General features: G+C 31.1%; 1 protein-coding gene across 1 annotated transcript in view; it reads right to left on the reverse strand.

Moving 5' to 3' along the window:
* The window catches only part of LOC150078076 (uncharacterized), a 511,382-nt gene that overhangs the window by 13,675 nt on the left and 479,959 nt on the right, over positions 1–17,748 (reverse strand). The window lies entirely within an intron of this gene.

The raw sequence follows: 17,748 nt of genomic DNA on the forward strand, positions 1-17,748 counted from the left end.
ACTAGATCTATGTCACCTGTAAATCCTAGGATCATTATTCATTTAGCTGTATATATTGTAATAAAATAGAAAAAAAAGAATGGACACTTGGTTTACTTTATACACCATTCACTTTTACTTGCTTTTGTGAATTAATCAAGAAATAGTAAAAATGATGCACTTGAAAATTTTGTTCTTCACTAATAATATCATCTTTAGTAATGGCTGTTTTGTTATGAAAAAAAAAAAAAAATTCCCAACTGCGTAATTTCAAAGACAAGGTGGGCAAAACTGAAGCTGAAACCAAGCTCAGTGGAAAATTAATACAGAAGTAGGTAGGTTTTGCACTTTGCATGCAAAAACAGAATCATAAAGAATTTTTTGTTGCTTTAGACCATATTGAGCCAGTGTGTATTGTCTGTACAAGTGTGTGTTCATGGGCCAATTTGCATGAAAAACTTGGAATAACCCAATGGGGAGAAACCCGATTGAAGAAGCCTTTAGAAATTTCTTCAGTCTATGACAGGACTCGAACCCAGACCTCTCTAAACACGTGATAAAACCACCATATTGTTACAGATTGCTGTGTACAGAATGATTCAAAAGACAAAGTAACCCACAGCGTATTTTCAGTTTTATATAAATTATCATTATGATTATTATTTTTATAATATTAAGTGAAAGCTTAAGTGAAAAAAAATTAAGACTTTAGCTTTAACTATTCTTTCTATATATACACACACGAACACAATGTATATTCATTTTGTATCAATAATAAAAAAAAATTTCTGGATTGAACCTTCAAGTATTCATGTGACAGAATATGGTTTGGGTTAAAGAATTGCATTTACCATCTGGGTTGGTGGCCCTGTAATTCTAGCCCCTTTCAAAACAGTGAATTTATGCTTAAACTAGTCAACATTCTTTTACTTATTACTGTTCAACTCCAAATTCACAGACTGACTTTTCCTCATTTATCTTATCTGCTTTTGTTGTTCAGAACAACATTCCTTTGTACATATTTTACAGAAATTCAAGTCCAATGTATCAATGTGTACCTTCTTTTTTTAAATCTTTAGTACATATACAGCATTAAAATGCTACAGGTTCTAATACCTTTCATGTTTGGGATTTCCTAGGAAATCGTTTTGCTATGTTTAGATAGAGTTGGAGGGGAGGAAAAACTAAATTAAATCAACGTTAGTGTAATTACCAGTAAGGGTTAAAAAAAAAAAAATCATTGGGAATTCTTTAATTCTCCTTAAATTTACATGTTCTGTGAAATAAAATAAAATGAAATTATTTTTTAACAAGAAATCTAGAAATTGTAAAATATTTCTTTCAGGAATATAATATACAAAACTAGCAAAGGAAGTTCATTTACTCTATTAATTCAAAGATTTCATGGGACATATAGCATAATTTAACATACGAAATAAATGTATGTATCCACCTTACAGTCTTTTTGTTTTCTCCTCCCTTGTTTGTTACACTTTTCTAATTGAACACTTGATGATATAGTTATATGTATAATATAACTAGATTTAAGCTCCATTTGTATATACAGGAAAGGCTATTAACATGAATATGGCTTATAATGAAAGATTTGCTAAGATCAACATCATTAAATAGTTCTTGAAATTCTAGGGTAGTGAAATATATGTAAATATGAAACATTTTACTATAACAGAACTTTAAACTGCAGTCATAACATATTAACTAGATTCAGACTCCATTTGTATATGCAAGAAAGACATATACAAATGGAGTTTGCATTATTTACCATATTAATCATTTACCACTTTAATCATTGTTGATGTTACTTTGCAAATGGTGTCATTTTTCTGTTCTTCAAAGTTACGGTAACAAATTTGTGTAATTTGACTTTCCTTGCCTTTTTGTTTGCCCTTTTACAAACAAAACAAAAAACATTTAGGTGTAATTATGGACATCTTTATTGCAGAACAAATTGTGCATTTGAAAAAGTGTAGTATTGTTCTGTTTGTATGCCAGCACAATCATGTAAGTCAGAGGAGTTTACAACTAATCATTTTGACAATAAAATCAGTACTGTATTTAGCAATTATGAGTTTGAAGCATGATCAACTCAAATACATGTGCTATTGCAGTCCCATTAATCACTGCCACAATGAATACACTCATTAGCCATATTCATTTTTTCCATGGTCTGCACAAACATGTGCTGTTGCACTCTCATGCTTGCCCACTTGACTGTGTCAGGCCTCAATTAGTTATAATCTGTCAGAGCTAGAAAAATGTGGTTTTTCTATGACATTTTATGGTTAAAGGTTATTTGGATTGAAAAGAAAAAGATATGGACTTGAAAGAAAATTTTTAAATGTATAAATGCCTGCAAGAATAGGAGGGTCAGCAAAAATGATAATGATAAGAAATAATATAGATTGTTTATTGTCCCTCTTCACTCTTCTTAATAATAAGGATAAAATTTATATAAATCACGCTAATTTCTTCCCAGGGAAGACAAAGAAACTATAAGATGCTAAATCAGTTTTTGTATAGCATTCATTCATATGTACACATTACATTAATATTTATTTATTTCATCATCCTATAATTTGACTGCTAAAAATTATTATTATAATGGATAAAATTAGAAGTAACCAGTAATTCTTCAAATTTTCTTAATTTCATTTTTTTCCTTCAACATTTATTCATTTTTTTTAACTTGTAATTTGGCTATGACAAGAATCCATTATAAGAAATATTTTTCCTGATTTCTTAAACTCTGGTTATGATGGGTTTTCAATGTAAAGTTTTTGTTCGTTCTGTTCTCTGTGTTCCCAGACAAATAAATCCTTTTGGGATCCAACTATACAGGGAGATTTTTTTTTTTTTCTAACTGAACCATTTTAGTTGCATATATTTTTTTAATCCCTGCTGCTTGGAACTGTAATTTGAAAAGATTAGATACATATTTGTAATTTACATTGGAAGCTTTGAAAGTGTGTTAACTTATTTTCAAGCATTGTTGGGTCTACAGTATATAGCATAAGGTCTTCACTATGAAGAGACCTAAAAAAAAAAAAAATTTAATTCTATGGTTAAAGTATAGAGAAACTCCTTTAAGCATTTTGGTTTAACGCACCAACAAAAAAAAAAAAAAAAAAATTTAGCATTTTCTCAAGCAGTTTGCAAAAATTATTTAACTGCCTTCTTAATCAGCAGCCCTATAAACTTTATTGGGAAGTCCTAAGAAACATCTCTCTCTCCCTCAAAAGATGCAAAGGAGCTATGGTATAATTTATTTATGTGTTGTGAGCACCATCAAAGGTCTCATACAATTTTCAATAATGTTTGTCTAGCTTCTTCCACTAGGTCAGTCATCCATATCAATCAATGCAAGAGTCAGTGCCCAAAATACACTTTCTTGTTAGGCACTTATACATAAAATACCAAACAAAAAAATATGATTATTTGCTGTTTAGTTAAAGAAATTGGTTGTTTAACTAAATGCCAAACAGTAGCTTTTGTTGGTGAATTATGAAAAACAAACTCTTCAAAGATTTTTCTCTGTACTTTAACCACCAAATTTATATTCCCCCCCCCCCCATAGTAGAGGCATGTGATGCAAGAAAGCAAGCATATGAGCTTATGTAGCAAAAAAGCGAGCATATGAGCCAAAAAAAAAAAATTCACACATCCATTCCCTCTAAAAATTTGTCCAGTTCCTCCTTGAATTTATTTAAGCTATCAACTTCCACAATGTAGATGGAAGTTTGTTCCAGCAATCAACTACCTGCTGGCTAAAGGCAAATTTCTGCACATCTATTCTACAATTGTCAATTTGAATTTATGTCCCCTCAGGTTTGTAATCTGAGCAAGCAGAAGAATCCCATCCGAATTCAGCGTGCTCAACCCATTCAAGGCCTTATACACCTCAATCAGTTCATCTTGCAGATGCCTAGTCTCCAACTAAAGGCTTAAGTTCTGCAATTTGCAGAACTTAAGCCTTTCTTCGTAAGAGGACCCCTTCATTCTCCTCACCAACCTTGTTGCCCTTCTCTGTACATCCTTCCTAAAGTGAGGCCTCCAGACCTATACTCAAGGCATGGCCCGATCATTGCCATATACAAAGGGATAATCACCTCCTTTTCCCTACTAGCAAAATTCCTGTACAGGTAACCCTCATATAACACGGTAGTTAGGTTCCTATAAAATCTCATGTAGCACAAAACCATGTTATACGGGACTAAGAACCAATACAGAAACGGGGGTTATGTTCCAAAAGCTAGCAAAAGTACATCATTTTTTTTATAACTATCGGAAACTTAATTTTTATTAAAAATAGTAATAACTGAACAAATGTCTTACAAACTGTGATACCTAATATGTCAGTTAGTGTACGTTCATTTAATTTTCTTCCTCTTTATTGCTGCTAAGCACAATCAAACGAGAACATTTTCTCTGTTGCAGAATGTCTTCACCTTCTGAACTTTCTTCTGCAGCATCTAGATTTTGTGCATCTCCTACTCTCTTTAAAATATCGGTATTCTGGGATTGTTTGCTTTTGCTTGATATATCTTTGTAAATTGCATTTACAAAGCAGTTTTAAGGATTTAAGCATTTTTGAAGGTCCCTTTTGAACTTTGTGTTCCTTCCAACAGTTGAAGGATCTGCATTCAAAAAAATAAACTTAGACATAAACTTAGCCGAGCAATTAAAAAAAATAATTGCTCGGCTAAGTTTATGCCTTCCTGTGTGCTTTTTGTGTAAAATTTGGAACTTCAGAATTTTCATCTGCACTAACATCCTTTGAATTGATTTGGTTTACCTCCAATGACATTTCCACCAAATCTGCTTTGCCAGCCTCTTTTTCTACCAGTAATTTGTGAATGTCTTCAGTAGTCATATCATCAAAACCTTCTCCTCCTCCTGACTTAGCAAGTTCTACTATCACACCAATCCTGTGTTCTGCTGGTTGGACCATATTTCCTGAATGAACTGATTCTGGCCATACATTTTTCCAATACGCACGTATTGACGGTTTTACTTCTTTGAGCAATAAAGCTATGATCCCAATACAGTTCAAAATTGAAAAATATTTCCATACCTAATATATTCAGAACCAATTCGGCACTTTAATAGATTCAGAATAAATTTTTTCCAAAATCAATTGTAACGATTTTCTGATGTAATGAGTTTTGAAGGTAGATATAATACCTTGAAGGTAGATCTAACGGCTGAATTAGAGAAGTTGTATATTAGGTGGTAGGAACATTACTTCAACATTTTGGATGACTTAAATCTTTTGGATGGCCCGGCACGTTATCCGATAGTAATAAAACTTTGAAATCTAGATCTTTCTGTTTTAAATAGTTTTCCATAGATGACACAAAATAGTTTAGAATCCATTCTTTAAATAAATCAGCAGTTACTCAAATTATGCTTAATTTCCTTAGGCATAATTTAGGGCTGAAATTTAATTCACAACAAAGAAATTATTCCAAATTATTCCTAAGAACAAAGTTTAATAATACATACCCAGAAAATTTATAAACGATCAAATAAAAACTAAAATAACCGTACAAAAACCTTAAAAGCTACAAACTGCACGCTTTGAAGTCAAGATTTTTTATGGTCTCAAACAAGCACAAGTTCAATAGCACAAAACCTAACACGGAGATTTCTCAACAAAATAAAATATGGGGATCCCCCCCCCCTTTTTTTGCATAAGGACTAGCGAGTTAACAGCGGGGATTCACAAAAAGGAATGCAAATGTTTAAAAATTACATCCAACGTAATAACAGATTTTTCCCCACACAAAAGCTAAAAAATACCATGTTATGCAAAGTTTGCCATAATTCTCGAACCGTGTTACTTAAGTACAGTGTTGTGTGAGGATTGCCACAATTTATCAATGTTAGAGCAAAACTGTTGTAGAAGTACCGTGTTATACGGGGGTTGCCTGTCATTGACAATACCCCATGACCTGCTCTGGCAGCATTGCTCAGAAAACTTCATATCTGACTGCACAATTACTCCCAGGTCTTTTTCATTTTCTACCACCCTAACATACAAACTGTGTAGTATCACACAGTTTGTACGTTTCTCTGGGGTTACTTCTACTCATATGCAGTACTTTGTATTTGTCAATGTTAAACTTCAGTTGCCACTTCTCAGCCCATCTGCCCAAATTTTCTAGATTCTGTTGCAGTAGCACACTGCCATCAACAACCCTGCCAACTTTGTATCATCTACATACATGGACATTGAGCCTGATTTACCTTCATCAATATCATTGATAAATATACAAAATGACAGCAGACCCAATACTGAACCCTGGGAGACTCCACTAATAACATTAGTCCATAAAGAGTAGTGTCTATTGATTACCACTCTCTGTTGTCTCCCACTGAACCACCCTTTTATCCATTGTCTCCCACTGAACCACCCTTTTATCCATTGTAGCAATTTGCCCTTAATACCATACTTCTTCAATTTGTACAGTAGGCTTCCATGCACAACAGTATCAAAAGCTTTTATGAAATCCAAGTATATGATATCAAAATTATTTTTTGCAGCCAGTTCCTTTGTAACCGCATCATAGTATTCAATCAAATTTGTTAGACAAGACTTTCCCTTAACAAACCCATGCTGTCTGAATTATTCTGCAGTCTTGGCTAGATGATCCTGCAATGCCTCTTTAACCAGTGACTCCATTATTTTCCCCAGAACAGAAGTTAAACTAACAGGTCTGTAATTACTCATTTCACCACCTGGAGGGCTGCTGCTCATTCTAATAGAAGCAATGCAGGAATCACTTTTGCCTCTGCCTGTGGCTACTTTAAACCTTTTAGTCTGTGACTCTCTCCAAGCTAGCAGTTTTCCGACCCACCTAATTGCTGCCTCGATAGCAACACTCTTGCACCCTCTTCTATTTAAGTGTATCCCATCCCTGTATATGCAGTCTCTCCCGTTAGACAATTCATTATTATATGAGGCCACTGTGCTTGCATTGTGGACTCATCTGAAAGAGTTTTACAAAATGCACTGTTCCAATGTTGCCAATAGATTCCCAAAAGGTATAGAAGTCATTTAAATTTTCAGCCTAAAATTGTATGGATTAGAAAAATATATGCAGCTATAATTGTTTGATAAATAATAATAATCTCTTTATATAACATAACTAACTTTAATTTAATGTAATTTAAAAAGCACAGTTTAATTATATTATAAATTTATTTCTCTATATTTCTTCATTTACACTAAGAAATTACAAAGTTTAATGCTCCTCCCTCTTTCTCATCACAGAGCTGGTTCTCCAAAACCCATAAAATGAACATTTCATGTACCAAACAACATCAAATCTTTATGAAAAGAATGTTGTTAATTGAAAGAAATATGTTAATTACTAATATTATTAAAAAACTGCATTTCTTTTATCACAGTTACATTAAAATATGCTTTTGTCATGCTTGGACTAAAATTATTCATTATGTTTAATGGATTAATACAGTTACATTTAAAATAACTTAGTTTATTAATAATTAACCATAAAATATAATTTATCAGTTTTCAGTTGGTTTTTTTTTCAGCAAAGGTCCAACTGAGCATTAGGGCCAATGATTAAAATTAATCAATCTCATTTTCTAAACATGACCATGAATCCAAATTGCTTAAAGTCATAACTGTTACCCTCTTCAGATTACTTACTAATTTGGAACATCTGAATAGAATGCTTCAAATAAAAGCTCGTACAATTTGTTACTTACAAATCAGTAGAAAATTAAGTAAATGCAAAGTGAGCTTTATATATACAGTAGTTTTTTTTGGCATATGATTTTTCAATGCTAAGAATATACTCAATATCATTATCAACATGGTTATAATTATTTTATTATATACAATATCATAAGCAAAATATCAACAACTTCTGTTTTTTCTTTTTTTTGTTAACAATAAAAATTCTGTAGTATTTTCCTAATTTAAAATGGAAACAATTCTAATATTATCACTGTCCTTCAGATTCCATTTCCCAGCATTGTCTTATATAATAATCTAATACTAGAGTTTAACTTCCTCCTCCCCCTCTCCCTTCTGTCTCAAAGTTTGTTTCAACTCATGTGTCAATTTATATTTTTCTATTTTTAAATCTCATCAGTTATGTGATATTAAACAATAACTGATAACATACACATGAAAACAAAACAGAATTAATATAATTTTAAAAAGATAGTTTACAACCTATTTACCCTTAGAGATATACATACTCCCAGTTAAAAAACCATCATCTAAGAGTATAACATCTAATTTTGACATTTAAAGTTTGAAAAAAGGTTTTTAGATTAGAAATTACTCCATTTTGCTTCTGAATTAACTGCCCAGCTATCTATATCATCAATATTCACTAAGCAATTTTTATATTGGTAAAATTTGCTGAAAGCTCATTCATCAGAGATATAATAACTATAACAGAATTCTTTATTTTTGAAACACTTTTTTAATGTTTCCACAGGCAATTTATAAATTAAAAAAGTGCTTTTCTTGAAGGAAAAAAAAAAAAAAAAAATATATATATATATATATATATATATATATTCATTTTTTATTTTTCTCAGATTCAGACATCACCAGCAGAAATAATTTTAAAAGTTACAGGATGAAATGTTGACAGAAAACACATTGTTGATGGTATTTCTTTTTTTCTTTTTTTTTTTTTTTAAAGTATATTTTTAAATAGAAAAAAATTATATTTTACTTTATAACTTTCACTCTTTCAATCCATGATTGATCCATAGATTTCACATGTGGGCTGTGAGGACAAGGACATGTTGTTGTCTGATTTTGGTTTCCACAGCAGAAAATTTATTTTGAATTCAGATCCATAATTTGATAAAATGAAATTAAATGATATATAGACAGATATAGAGGATATTATTACTCCAAAAATAGTTTTACGATTTTTTAAAAATTTTCTAGGAGAATCGAATGTTAGGAAGATTAAAGATGACTTAATGAGTATTTCATCTAATTTTCAGACAAAGTATTTTTCAAGCTGCCTTTTAATTAATTGGGTACTTTCCCTAACTGAATTAAATTTATTTGTTTAATACATAAACATAGTAAAAGTAATAAATTAAAAGCAAAGAGTAGATAAAATGTATTAATATTAACCAAAGTAAATGTAGTTGGTGACTTTCATATAAAACTGTCTAAAATAAATTATTTTTTATACTGAACAATGCTAAACCATAACAAATCAGACTACTATTTTAAATTATTATATGCTTTTACTATAAAGACAAATATAGTTATGTCTGCAAGCCTACTATAGAAAAAAAGGAACACTAATAATAACATGGGAGCTGTATTAATGGAATGCAGTAATAATGCCCAACTGTTGCATTAATGATCAACTTAATGCAACAAATATGGTACCTAACAAGGTACCATATTTGCTAAAGTACCGAAGTATCCTAACAATCAAATTAAAAATTTTGCATTAATTTTGCCACAATAGTTTTGTGGTATAATTAGTGTTCTTTTTATCATCGCATGCCTCAATTTTATTACTGGTGCCTATAACATATATATTTTACAGAGTACAACAGAGTACATAAAATTTCTGTAGATTTTTCCACCTTTCTAAATGATTTATATCCTAACCTCTAATATATATTATTTTAATTCATCAGTAAAAATGGTTATTAACTCAAAGCAGGTCAACAATGTAGGACTGTATGCTCCTATTAAAGATTTCATATCGTGATCGCAATGAAAGATGGATGGATGCGGAATAGATGTGTAAAACTTTGCTTTCAGCCAGAGAGTAATTGTTGGAACAAACTTCCATCTTGCGTTGTGGAAATGGATAGTATGAATAAATTTAAGGAAGCATTTAGACAAATTATTACAGGGGATGGACAGATAAGGTGAGTAGTTTTTGTTTTTGGTTGATTCTGTATATAAGCTTGCTTCCTTACACCATTTAACCCTACTAATACAAGGCATTCTCTGTTAACTGAATACAGTTAAAGTTTTGACTGTTTAGTTGTTCTAAGCATCTAGGAACAGCCATTTTACAATTGAAATAATTTATCTGCTTCTAGTAGCAACAGTAATCATTATCATATTTGTTTTATTATGATATTAATTCTAATGTATATTTTATAATAAATGAAATGACCTTATTATCACTGTTTGTTTAAATCCTAAAATTGTATAGAAGATGAAATTCAATGTCAGAGAATATCAAGAGAAGTAATCTAGCAAAAGGGTGATAACCAGAGTTTAATCAGCAGAATGCCAACAAATTTGCTAAAAGTACACATTTTTTTTTTATGTGACATGTTTAAAAACTTAAAAAATAGCATTCAGTTGAGAGGTTTGTATTTGATTCTTGAACATTCAAAAATAATTGTAGAATAGGTAGAATGAGAATCTAATTTTTAAGGTAAGAAGAGATTTTGTTATATCACAGAAGATATGTCATCCCAAAACATTAGCCAAGTCTTTCTTCTAAGAAAGAAGGCTGGAAAACTAACTAGTCAGAAAAACATTCATAAAACTGCTGAACAGAGAAGTTTTATCACAAGGATAGATCAGCATAACCTTTTAACACATAAATAAGAAAAGCCATAATTAACCAAATTTATTGTTAATAAGTAGCTAAATTTTGTAAATATTCATATAATGGTTACATTATATGGGTGCGCACAAAATAGCAGAGTACCCTATTAATGGTAGGAACTTTATTTAGCTTAAATTCTACCAAGTCATTAAATTGATACAGTTTTTAGCAACTGCTTCAAATTATGAAAAATACTACAAAACAACTGGCAAAGGCTTTAGTTTAGTATATATTACCCACCTCTTTGAAGTTTACAATATGACAAAAATTGAGTGATAAAATTTAAATGAGCTAAAAATAATTTCCCATAAGGTTCATCAGTACAAAAGTTGTAAAAAGTGATTGGGAAATGACTGTTATATAACTCTTGCAGCAAAGAATTAGGCAATTAAATATTTATGCTACTACATTTGTAATACCTCTAAATACTTTGAATACAGTAATCTATTAGTCTTCATATAGTGGTGTAAGGTATTTAATAGGTATTTTGCATTTTCTTAACTTTATTACGATATTTGAGTGTTCAATAAAGCTGCAATGTTTGGAAACATAATTTTCATAATACCATGCAGCCTTACAACAATCCAAAGTAACGCAGTAGGCTGTATGGTGAAATCTTTTATTAAATAAAACAATGCTAATAAAAAGGTGATTACTTTTTTTTATCAACATGTAATAATAGATGCTGAAGAGCATCGTTGAAAAAAATCATGGGAGAATAAATCCACATGATTTCATCACTGCACATTACATGCGAGAACCTATGATTCACAGGTACAGAACTGTACACGTCTGTCCACTTCCAGAGCCAAGTATTTATGTGAACCATCAATAACTGCAACATCAATGATAGATTTAAATTCAATTCAATGGGTTTCCTCATGGTAATGTTCAGCCATATTAGATCTATAATCTTCTTGTAGTTTCCAAATGGTCCTATATCCTGTACACCATTTCAACACTAACTTTCTTCACCTAAAATCTGGGCATTTAATTTCTCATATTAATCTATTTGCAATTTTAGTTATCTTTTACAATTTATTACTGAATAAAGACTTTATTATACAACCTTCTGTGATATTTTGGTTAAAACTGATGTATTATGGCATTGTGCATGATTCTAAGATGAGCTGTTTTTATTTCTCAATTTTGGTCTTTTTAAAATATTGGGGCATTCTACAATTTTCAGTAAACTTATAAACATTTTAAATTTGTCCTATAATAGGTATCTACAAGTTTACAGAGGCATTTCTGATCAATTAAAAATTCCTAAATACTTGATATCTACTGAGCTATCAGGAAATGAAAGAGCAACATATCAAAGAGTTACTAGTTTTCCAAAGGAAAACATTTAACAACTTCAATAAATCAAAACATTTGAACCCAAAATAAACTTCATAACAGTTGTCTGTAGATAACTGGATTATGGTTATATAATATGCAAAAAGTTACATGCCATTAAGCAAACATAAGGTGCCAAATTAAATTTTAAGAACTAAAGAGTATTACTCTTCAACTGCCACTTATTTGTATTTAAGCAACTGAAAATAACTTTTGTTACAGCATCTTTTTATCCATTTCAGTGGGGCGGGGGTGGGGGGGGTCCAGTTTGAAAAGTTGCAGTTCTAAGCTTCTAAAGAGGTTGCAATGTTTCACTTTAATAGCATTAATAGTCCAATATTTATATTTTTCCACTTAACCCTCATTGTCAACTAAGGCACTCCTCCTGTTGGAACAACATAATTTCAAATTTTTAGAAGAAAAAGTTGCTTGGGAATTGCCAAATTAGTCTATCCTATTATCTGTTTTGGAATCCCTCCCAATATTCCAGTGTCGGGGCAACCAATCACTCATGATTCAGCTTGTAACTCATTGAGGCATTCAGTTGCTAAGTGAGACATAATGAGGGAGAAAATGAAAGATTCTGCAGCTAATATTATAGTAGAAATGAGGAAAATTGAAAGTGAGGAAAAGGTGCATCCTTTTGTCAAATACCTAAAAGAAATTGAGTAATTAACAAAACTGTATATTACTGTTTTGTTAATTATCTTTAATTTTTGGCTGTTTGTTATTTATTTATAGAGTTATATTTTATTTTTATTTCTAATATTAATTATCATCAAGTGGGACATCAAGTATCCTAACTGGGGGATTGGCTTTTTTCTAATTTGGAATCTTTCCTTTATAATAATTTTATTTTGAATACATAAAAAAAAAAAAAAAAAATTACATATTTTGTATTCTTAATACGGGTTTAGTACGTGTACGGAGTAATGCATTTTATTTTGGTCATTTTTCATGACAGTTTTATTTCTAATACTAAATTGGCATTCAACTGCTATATAGTTAGATTCCAGCAGTAGCTACTGCAATGACTTACACAACTCTCCAGTCCTTCTGAATAGGCCAATCTGCCCTTGTCTCGCTGCATTTATATACTTGATTCAGGCATTGCATTTATCTGGTAAGCACCACAATGCAAGGAGAAATGGGTTGAAAATTTGAATTAATGTAATATTACATAATCCTAGCATTGTAGTGGCCTATATTTTTCAGCGCTGCAATTCAAGAAGAAATGGGTTACATAAAATCCTCTTACATAAGTGCTGTTAATGGTTATTCTTTAAAACTCAGACTGCCTGATGTGTGTGTGTGTGTGTGTGTGTGATCAGAACTGGCCCTAGAGTTCAGCAAACTCAGGTGCAAGAATTATATTTGAAGAAAAGGACAGCGACTACAAGATTTGAGGCCCAGATACATTGTGCTTGCTTCCCCCCTCCCTCCCCACACACACAACAACTGGCTGGCTGGCCCTTCTCTGTGTATGTTTTGCTTCCACATACATGGACTTGTTTTTTGAACTAATTCTGGAAAACATTCTTTAGACATTAGGCAGATGTGTTGAGAAATAACTGTTGAGAAATAACAAATGAAATTTAACCTTGACAAATGCATTAATGCATATTGGTAGCACTAACCCCATAATAACATATCAACTGTGTGGAGCGTTACTCTGTGGTCATGTACCATACAGGTACTGTATGGTATGTGACTGCAGAGTGAGAAAAAAATGAAAAAGAGCAGAATAATTGTGCAGTCAGATATGAAGTTCTATGAACAGTGCAGACAGGCTGCCAGGACGCACATGGGGTTTTGTCAATGATATACAGGAATTTGGCTAGCAGGGATAAGGAGGTGATTATCCCACAAAATTCCCATAAAAGGCAATTGCCATTTATGGGAATTTTGTGGACTTTTGTGAACTAATGTGATGAGTGATATTCCATAGGTTTCACTTCTCTTGCATCATTTGCATCATCTCATCTTTAATTGAATTTTGTTTCAAATACTGAAATGATAATTAACATCCTCAACAAATATTCTTTTTATACAGGACTAATTGAAAACATGTTGCTCAGCATGGAAAAAATTGGCAAAATCTCCAGTGGAAGGGTTGCGTAATTGACAACTACTTAAAAGTTCATTTCGCATTTCTCTCTTATGTCATTTATGCAATCTGCTTTCTTGTCGAGCTATTCTGAATAGAAACCCACTGAGTATTTCTCAGTCAATGTTAATGTACAGTTACTTAATTTTCCAGTTATAAATGGCCATTGCTCTTGTGAACTAATGTGATGAGTGGTATTCCACAGTATCTGTGTCAGGATCCTTACTGTTTTTAATATTTATTAATGATACTGGCACAGGTATTTCAAAGTTGTCTTAAGTTTCCCGGAAATACAAAGGTGTTACTCAAAAGGTGGGCACAGCAGTTAATGACAATAATCAAGGTATGTTACTTCAAGATCTTGATAAACTAAGCAGGTGGGCAGCAACATGGTAACTGAGGTTTAACACCGATAAATGTAAGGTGCTACATTTGGGTAGCAGTAATTCCATACCTTACCATTTGGTTATCACCTAGAACAATCCAGAATAACAGAAGTTGAGTTGGCACACGTGGACATACAAATTGTCCATGTCAGTTGCTATAACTTATATTCTGCATTGTAGGGAACCAGCAGTTAGAAGGTAATTTGCCAGCTTCTTGAAAAAGGCAAAAAGAAGTAGTAGTAATAACAATATAAATGCTAGTAAATGGAAGGATCCCAGGATATATACTAAACTTTTCCTGCAGTTTTGAGGAATATATTGCAAAGATAATGATTTTATCTTATGAACTTTTAATGCATAAGTGAAATTTATAACCCAAAAAGTGACAGTTAATTGCTAATAAAGAGGGGGGGGGAGAAGGAGAATCCCATACCCAGGTTAATATTTGGCAAAATTGCATAAATTTGAAAAGGGGAAAACAGATATTTCTGAAAACAAAGAAAAGTAAGGCATACTTCAGCACACTGAAAAGTGTAATAACTGAGGACTGTTAGTCAATAAATAAATGTAAAATGTAATGTTCATGCTACTACAAACACATATGTACAATAATGTCGATAGTACTCAAGTGCAGAATGATAATTCTGTTAAATTTGACTGGATGAGATCTTTTCATTCTATTTGGCAATTTTATGCCTACTAACTGTCAGTGTATGCACCAAGATTACTTCTCAATAGAGAAGTTACAGAAGATAATTAAAATTTAAGCAAATTAATGAGCTTGTTACTCATTAGATTTATTAAATTTGTAAAATAGATGCTGTTCTATTTGCAAGGCAGATTAAATAAAGAATATCATCAACATGGAAAATTATAAAGGTTAGAAAAACTCCCCCCCCCCCACTAAACAATGTTCCCTTCTAAATGGTGGTTTTATTCATTTTTTTTTATCAGCTGGTCTTTTTTAAAAACATTTTAACAGGCTTTTACAGTATATGGTTTCTTCCTTTGCTTATATACTGTGATGCTAGAATTCCAGTTTTGTTACTGTCTGGTTTTAATGATGAAAAATATTTCTATCAGAAGCTTAAAAGAATTTTATTCCTATTCCTTTCCTCTCACTGAATTGACAAATGCCTCTTCAGTAATGACTGCAGTCAGCCAATCTCAGGAGGAAGGGTAGAACTAGGGTTCCTCCGTAAATTTTTCAGTCAGCAACACCATGCATATCTGTCTGTGAATACCAGCTTTTACAGACAAAAAATAACCAATAAAAGCCATTTGAAGTAGTATAACATAGTAAGTGGAAAATTATGATCAAAGTAGTCAATGCACCAAAAAAATAACAACCATTTCAGAAATTAAGGAGAATTTTAGATTCATCCAAATACAGTAATACATCAGCTTGCATTAATACAAACCGCTACCCTTAACCATAGTTTATCATACAAATGGATTGCAACTACAACGTTGCATTTCATTTCATTAAAAAAAAAAAAAAAAAAAACACTTTAAACATACATCTCTAATGTTGAATAAATTTAGCCACAAACCATATGCAATTTAGCCATATGCTGATTGCGTTGAAACTAATAAAATTATTGATTTCTAATAAGATTTTTTTATAATGTAGATATAGGAGGCTTTAACATTTTTAAGTTTTATTCATTTTACAATGCAACATCACTTCTTTTTTTTTTTTTTCACTCCCTATTGTGGACTTCTGTGACCCATTTATTGATGCAGAATAATCCACAATAATTTCTATTTGAAAGAAAGAGGGAAATAAAAAAATGAACTCTGAAGTCATTTATACACTGATAAAACTTACAGTATTTCTTGATTCTTGGTGCTGGTATCTCATTTCTTGACCCAGGAACTGTGTGATTTCATTATTATTTATAAAGGAACTAACCTCATAAGTGACAGAACTGCCAGCAGCAACAACTGGGTATGGAATGGTTGGTTTTGAGTGGGAACGATTCAAAAATCTTGCAGTGAAGCAGAATTAGTTATGCTGCTCCATATCATACTCTATCTTTTTAATGTTTACTAGTGTTTACTCATTTTTTATTACAAGATTTAAGATTAGGATTTCTTTTCTGTGAAAGACTGGGTTTTACATTTAATAAAACCAAATGCTGCTAACACTTTTTAGCCTTTTTTATTTATGCAGCTTTATAAGAATTATTTCGCTTACCATTGTTATGTTGCTTTTTTCCTGAATATTAATTTGTTTATCTGTATTATAAATAATATTTAATATGATGTCTTTTTAAGCTAAACAAAAAGAGTTGTTATACTAGTTTATACAATTTATATTTCTGTTAAATTAGAATGCAAACCTCATTTTGTTCTTTTCAACAAGTGAATTGTAATAAATTTTATATTCCTAACAAAGCATATTACATAGCATCTTCAAGAAATCTATTCACACTGAATTTGTAAGGGCATCTATGGTATGAATATATATACACACACACACACATACAGTGAACATTGAGAACAGACTATAAATCAATATAAATATATTAATTATTTCATAGTCTATCTTTTATAATTACATTTATTTACTTCTCATTCTTTCAACAGAATAAAAAAAGTTTATATTCCTTTTAAGTAATGCTGTTGGATATCAGTTTTATTTGTAATCATGCCATCATTTCCAATTGGTATGGAGTGGGGATGTAAAACACTAATATATTCATTCTTGTTATTTAACAGCTTCATAACTGATTATTGGTAAAAACTAAACAAATCTCTGCCAACTACTTAATACATTTTGAGTTAATTTTTAAGTGCTACGGGAAATAAAGTAAATATATATTCATTACAACCATCAAGTATTTCAGTTTAAAACTAAACCTTATAAAGTTTCAATAAAATTCTAAACAATATAAAACTACTTTTTTTTTTTTTCTTTTTTTTTTTACTAAAAAGTTTGTTTTAAAAACTTTAACTCTGAATTTAGAATACCAATATACACCATCTAATCATTCCTTTTCCAGCAATGGCACATGCTGACTCAATGGTCCCAATATGAGCTACAACCAGCTCAAAAGGAATTTCATTATCAAACAGATGACTAGAAACTTAAATATAATTGCAAGTTGCACACTTAATAACAATAAATACATAACCTTTTATGTAAAACACTGTGTAAAATAAATATTTAAGTCTCAATTCCATATTTTAAAATCTACTTCTGCTGCTGCAAAAGATGTAAAGCAATTATAAAACAGGCTCTGCTAAATGTAATCATACTTTTGCAGTAATTACATCCTGCAGATCGGGCAAAGTAATTTGTGAATATAATTAAATA

Source organism: Mastigoproctus giganteus, chromosome 11 (genome assembly GCF_048544385.1).
Source record: "Mastigoproctus giganteus isolate SK-2022 chromosome 11, ASM4854438v1, whole genome shotgun sequence".
In the NCBI taxonomy this organism is placed as follows: Eukaryota; Metazoa; Arthropoda; class Arachnida; order Uropygi; family Thelyphonidae; genus Mastigoproctus; species Mastigoproctus giganteus.